The sequence below is a fragment of the Carlito syrichta genome, unplaced genomic scaffold, assembly GCF_000164805.1.
Source record: "Carlito syrichta isolate Samal-C Ts95f unplaced genomic scaffold, Tarsius_syrichta-2.0.1 Scaffold305129, whole genome shotgun sequence".
NCBI classification, from domain to species: domain Eukaryota; kingdom Metazoa; phylum Chordata; class Mammalia; order Primates; family Tarsiidae; genus Carlito; species Carlito syrichta.
The window spans coordinates 44,025-50,141 of NW_007249225.1; the positions used below are offsets into that span (position 1 = coordinate 44,025).

General features: G+C 48.8%; 1 pseudogene; it reads right to left on the reverse strand.

Moving 5' to 3' along the window:
* The window catches only part of LOC110595907, a 6,249-nt pseudogene extending 2,639 nt beyond the window's left edge, over positions 1-3,610 (reverse strand).
* Between the last annotated feature and the right edge of the window lie 2,507 nt (positions 3,611-6,117).

Here is a 6,117-nt window from a genome sequence, read left to right on the forward strand (position 1 = left end):
GCAATCCACTCACCTCAGCCTCCCAAAGGCACGGGATTACAGGCTGAGCCACCAAGCCCGGCTTGTTTGTTTTTTTTTAAACCTCTTTCTGTACTTGCAAATGTTCTACAATGGTCATATTAATTCTTATGATCAGATCAAAGTAATTTTTTAAAAATATCAACAACTTTGCCCAGGGGAAAAAACCATCCCACTTTTCCCTTGCATTCTCTCTTCAGACTTAGCTGTAAGTCTGTCCACATCACCATGGCTGAGGCACCGAGAAATGCTGCTCTTCTATGAGAGAGGCTTTTTTTTTTTTGACTTGGAGTCTCACTCTGTCGCCCAGACTGGAGTGCAGTGGCCGCTCCTGACCACTGCAGCCTCGACCTGCTGGGCTCCGGCGATCCTTCCGCCTCAGCCTTCCAAGTAGCCAGAACTACAGGCATGTGCTACCAGGCCCGGCTGATTTTTTGATTTATTGTAGAGATGAGGTCTCGCTGCTCAGGCGGGTCTCAAACCCGCGGGCTCAGGCAATCCACTCACCTCAGCCTCCCAAAGGTGCGGAATTACAGGCTGAGCCACCAAGCCCAGCTGAGAGAGGCATTGTCATCCAAAAAAAAATGACATGTATCCAAGAGCCTTTCTATCCTCAGAGGATTTACAACAAGATTTGAGCTGGCACAAGAATCTGAGTGGAAATCATCCTGCCCAATTGTGAGCCTCAGGGTAGATGCACCACACCAATGAACTGCACTACAGTATGGCCTCTGGGAAGAAGGTCCTGATAATCCCAGCACTTTGGGAGGTGGAGACGAGAAAACTGCCTGAGCCCAGGGGTTTGAGACCAGCCTGGGCAAGATGGCGAGACCTCGTCTCTACAATAAACCAAAAAATTAGCCAGGTGAGGTGGTGCGCGTCTGTTTCCAGCTACTTAGAAGGAAGGCTGGGGTGGAAGGCTTACCTGAGCCCAGCAGGTGGAGGCTGCAGTGACCGTGAGCGTGCCACTTCACTCCAGCTTGGGCAACAGAGTAAGACTCCTATCCCCCCCAAAAATAAAAAAGAAGGCCCTGAGTGCAGATTTTAAGCGGGTACTCATCTCAGACTAAGCTACGGTTCCTAACCAGTACTCAGACTGAGCTGTTTTCAATATGCCAACATGTGAGAAAGAAACCCATTTCATCCCTCCAAACCTACTGAAGTCTATAACAGCTTGGCCTAAGGCTGAGCTTGGCAGACCACCCCTCAATCTTCATTAGTGAAGTGACTGTCCTTGGCTATCCTGAGTAGAGATGGACACCCTATTGACCCTGAGACAGTTACAGCCCTTTCTCTGGGTTCTGCAACTCAGACAGCTGGATGGGGTTTTCAGGCTTTGATAAGCAGAAATCTCTTTCCAAATGTGGTCACATCAACATGTAAGATGCAGAAATGTGGGGTGCTTTTTGACACAGAGGTGGTTCTATTCTTTTCTCCTCATGAAGCCTGTGAAGCTCCTTTGCAGAAGAGGAAAGTTCTGAGAAGTGTGGATTGGAAACCAGCAAGAGCATGTGGCTTCTAGAACCTCTTCCCAGCTCTGATTCCACCAACATGGGCTGAACTTTCTGAACTTTCCAAACTCAACCCACCTCACTGTTCCAGGCCTTTTTCTTGAGTTGGAATCTCACTCTGTCGTCTAGGCTGTAGCGCAGTGGCACGCTTACAGCCACTGCAGCCTTGACCTGCTGGACTCAGGTGATCCTTCTACCTCAGCCTTCCAAGTAGCTGGAACTACGGGCACACAATACCACACAGGCTAATTTTTTATTTACTGTAGAGATGAGGTCTCGCCAAGTTGCCCAGGTTGGTCTCGAACCCCTGAGCTCAGACAATCCTCCTGTCTCTGCCTCCCAAAGTGCTGGGATTACAGGCATGAGCCACCATGTCCATTTTTGTTTGTTTGTTTGTTTGTTTTGCAGTCCTATTTTCTAAGCTGCCTCTTTCTTTTGGGTGCTTCCTCCTAGGCCTGAAACTCCACACCCCAGCTGACCCAGTGAGCGTGATCTAGAACCAGAAATAACCTTAAAAGACTTCTTAAGAGTACAGATGAGCCGGGCTCGGTGGCTCAGCCTGTAATCCTGCACCTTTGGGAGACTGAGGTGAGTGGATTGCCTGAGTCCGCTGGTTCGAGACCCACCTGGGGAACTTGGTGAAACCTCATCTCTACAAGAAATAAAAAAATTAGCCGGGTGTGGTGGTGCACGCCTGTAGTTCCAGCTACTTGGAAGGCTGAGGCAGAAGGATCGCCGGAGCCCAACACTCCAGTCTGGGTGACCGAGTGAGACTCCAACTCAAAAAAAAAAAAGGCTGAGGTGGAAGCATCACCTGAGCCAGCAGGCCGAGTGAGACTCCAACTCAAAAAAATAAAAAATAAAAAAATAAAAGATCATAATAGAAACCAAACCACCACCACCTCTGTTACTATCATTATTTTATTTCATTTTATTTTATTTTATTTTATTTTATTTTTGAGTTGGAGTCTCACGCTGGGCTCTGGCGATCCTTCCACCTCAGCTTTCCAAGTAGCCTGAACTACAGGCGCGCACTACCACGTCCAGCTAATTTTTTGATTTATTGTAGAGATGAGGTCTCACCAATTTGCCCAGGTGGGTCTCAAACCCGTGAGCTCAGGCAATCCACTCACCTCAGCCTCCCAAAGGTGCGGGATTACAGGCTGAGCCACTGAGCCCGGCTTATTTTATTTTTTTAGTAGGAGTCTCACTCTTGCCCAGGCTGGAGTGCCGTGGCACACTCACAGCCACCGCATCCTCGACCTGCTCACCTCAGTTGATTCTTCCACCTCAGTCTTCCAAGTAGAAGGAACTACAGGCACGTGCTACTATGTCCGGCTAATGTTTTGATTTATTGTAGAGATGAGGTCTCATCAAGTTGCCCAGCTGGTCTTGAACCCAAGGGCTCAGGTAATCCTCTAACCTCTGCTTCCCAAAGTGCTGGGATTACAGGCTTGGCACTCCTGGCCTCTGTTCATTTCTTTTTTTTTTTTTTTCTTGTGTCAGGTTTATTTGTACAAATAGCACAGAAGGACACCAGCCCCATGCAGACAGCATCCTGAGGGTCAAATCAGTCCTTTTGTCCACACATTAACAGACAGAGGCCTCTATTCGGGAGCTTTGTGGGGGTCTGGGCACCTTTGGGAGCCAGAGCAGAAGCTGGAACTGAAGCTGGAGTTGCAGGTGAAGCTGCGGCCAGGGGCTGAGTTTGATCCTTGGCCTTTGGCCGGCAGAGCCTGCGGCCCCTGGCAATGCGGCAGAAATTCGCTTCCCAAGCTTGGGGTGGGCTGTGTATGCAAGTCGAGTAAGCTGGCGGCTAGGACCCTTTGGGATCTTGGGCTTAACCTCCTTGGGCTTTACAAGGGTCTTGATAGCCTCAGCACGTGCAGTCATGGCACTGGCGTTGTTGGCCTGCATCTATTCAGGCCCTTCTTGTGCATCTTGGCAAAGTACATGTTCCTCAGGAACTTGGGGTCCACCCCCTTAAGAGACGTGTATCTTTGTGATCGGGGTTTCTTGATGCCATTTCTGTGCCATTTTCGGGACTGGTTGTGTGTGGTACGGTTCTTGGACTTGGCCATGTCTGCACCGTAACCCACGGCTCCTGAAGCGCCTGGGACCGGAAGAGAGATTTTTTTTTTTTGAGTTGGAGTCTCACTCTGTCGCCCAGACTGGAGTGCAGTGCCTATTGCCCTATCAATTATTATTATTATTATTTTTGAGTTGGAGTCTCACTGTCGCCCAGACTGGAGTGCAGTGGCGGCTCCCGGCCACTGCAGTCTCGACCTGCTGGGCTCTGGCGATCCTTCCACCTCAGCCTTCCAAGTAGCTGGAACTACAGGCGCGTGCTACCACACCCAGCTGATTTTTTTATTGTAGAGATGAGGTCTCACTGCCCAGGCGGGTCTTGAACCCGTGGGCTCAGGCAATCCACTCACCTCAGCTTCCCAAAGGCGTGGGATTACAGGCTGGGCCACCGAGCCCAGCTTTTTTTTTTTTTTTGCTAGACAAGGTCTCGCTCGGTTACCCAGGCTGGAAATATAGTCGTGTGATCATTGTCCACTGCAGCCTTGCCCTCCTGGGCTCAATCAATCCTTCTGCCTCAGCCCCTCGAGTAGCTGGGACTATAGGTGTGCACCACCATGCCTAGCTAATTTTGTAAATTTGTGTAGAGTTGAGGTCTCACCATGTTGCCCAGCATAGTCAACTTTCTTTTGATTAACGTTAGCATGGTATAACTTTATGTTTCCTTTTACTTTTAGCCTATTTCTCTTTCTATATATATACAGATCCTCTTGCCTCAGCCTCCCAAAGTGCTGGAATCACATGCATGAGCCACTGTGCTGGCCTATGCATTTGTTTTCAATAAATTTCTCCTCATTGTGGGCTGTATTTTCTTCTTTCTTCATATGCCTGGTCATTTTTGATGGATCCCAGACCGTATGATTTTACCTTGTTGAATGCTGGATGTTTTTATACTCTTATACTTATTTTTGGGTCTTGTTTTACGGTTCAGTGAAGTTATTGAAAACAGCCTGCTCTTTTTGGGTCTTGCTTTCAAATTTTGTTGAGTGGAAACAGAGCTGTTTTTTCAAAGGTTAATTCTCCATACTACTGAGGAAAGACCTTTCTTTCGACTCTAACCAGTGTTCTCTGAACTTTGAGGTTCTCCATTCTTGGAACTGGAAGTGTGTGCCGTTGTTAGCCTGCGTGGACTCTGATACTGCTCCTTTTAATCCTCTTAGGACAGCTGGGCTTGGTGGCTCAGCCTGTAATCCCGCCCCTTTGGGAGGCTGAGGTGAGTGGATTGCCTGAGCCCACGGGTTTGAGACCTGCCTGGGCAGGCGAGACCTCATCTCTACAATAAATCAAAAAATTAGCTGGTCATGGTATTGCACGCCTGTAATTCCGGTTACTCGGAAGGCTGAGGCAGAAGGATCGCTGGAACCCAGCAGATCGAGGCTGTGGTGGCCGGGAGCGGCCACTGCACTTCAGTCTGGGTGACAGAGTGAGACTCCAACTCAAAAAAAAAAAAAAATCCTCTCAGGTGTTTCTCTCTCTGGCCTTGGGTGGTTTCTACACATGCATGTGCTGATTAACACATTGCTCAAGTGAGTACTCCATACTCGGGCAAGGGCGTGTGGGGTTCCTCTACAAATCTCCAGAATTTCCTCAAGGTTCGGCTCTCTCCCTTCTGGTACATGGCCTGTGAACTCTAGCCATGTGGCTTCCTGGGTGTCGGGCTATCTCTGTTCAACTGGGAGAGATTGCTGGGTTCTTCCTGGGGTCCCCTTCACCGTTCAGCAGCCTAGAAACGTACCCCGGGCAGCAAACTGGGGCCATTGGAGGGCTCGCTTCATTAGTTTCCTATCTTTCCGCAATACTCTTCTTAATTCCATGATGTCCAAGGGTGTAAGTGCCGTTGTTTCAGGACAGAGGATCAATTGGGTCCCTGTTATCCCATCTTGATGCAAGGAGACACCTACAACCTTGACTCTGTCCTCTCATATAGCTACCATTTCATTTCAAACTTTAGAACTAGTGTGGTCTTCTAATATCCAGGTTGAATACACACCATGTGTGTGTATGTGTGTTGACTATGTATTTTATTTTCAGCCTAATATTGGAAGAAGATTTACAGCATAAACTACTTGGAAGGCTGAGGAGGAATGATCACCTAAGTCCAGCAGGTTGAGGGTGCGGCGTTCGTGAGCGTGCCTCTGCACTCCAGCCTGGGTGAGAGTGAGACTCCAACTCAAAAAATAAAAAAAAGATTTACAGCATACAGCTCTATAGGTTATTTATTGATTGATTGATTGATTGATTGATTGAGTTGGAGTCTCACTCAGTCGCCCAGACTAGGGTGCAGTGGCCGCTCCCGGCCACCGCAGCCTCGACCTGCTGGGCTCTAGTGCTTCTTCCACCTCAGCTTTCCGAGTAGCTGGAATTACAGGCATGCGCTACCATGCCCGGCTGATTTTTTAAATTTTATTGTAGAGATGAGGTCTCGCCTGCCCAGGCGGGTCTCAAACCCATGGCCTCAGGCAATCCACTCACCTCAGCATCCCAAAGCATGGGATTACAGGCT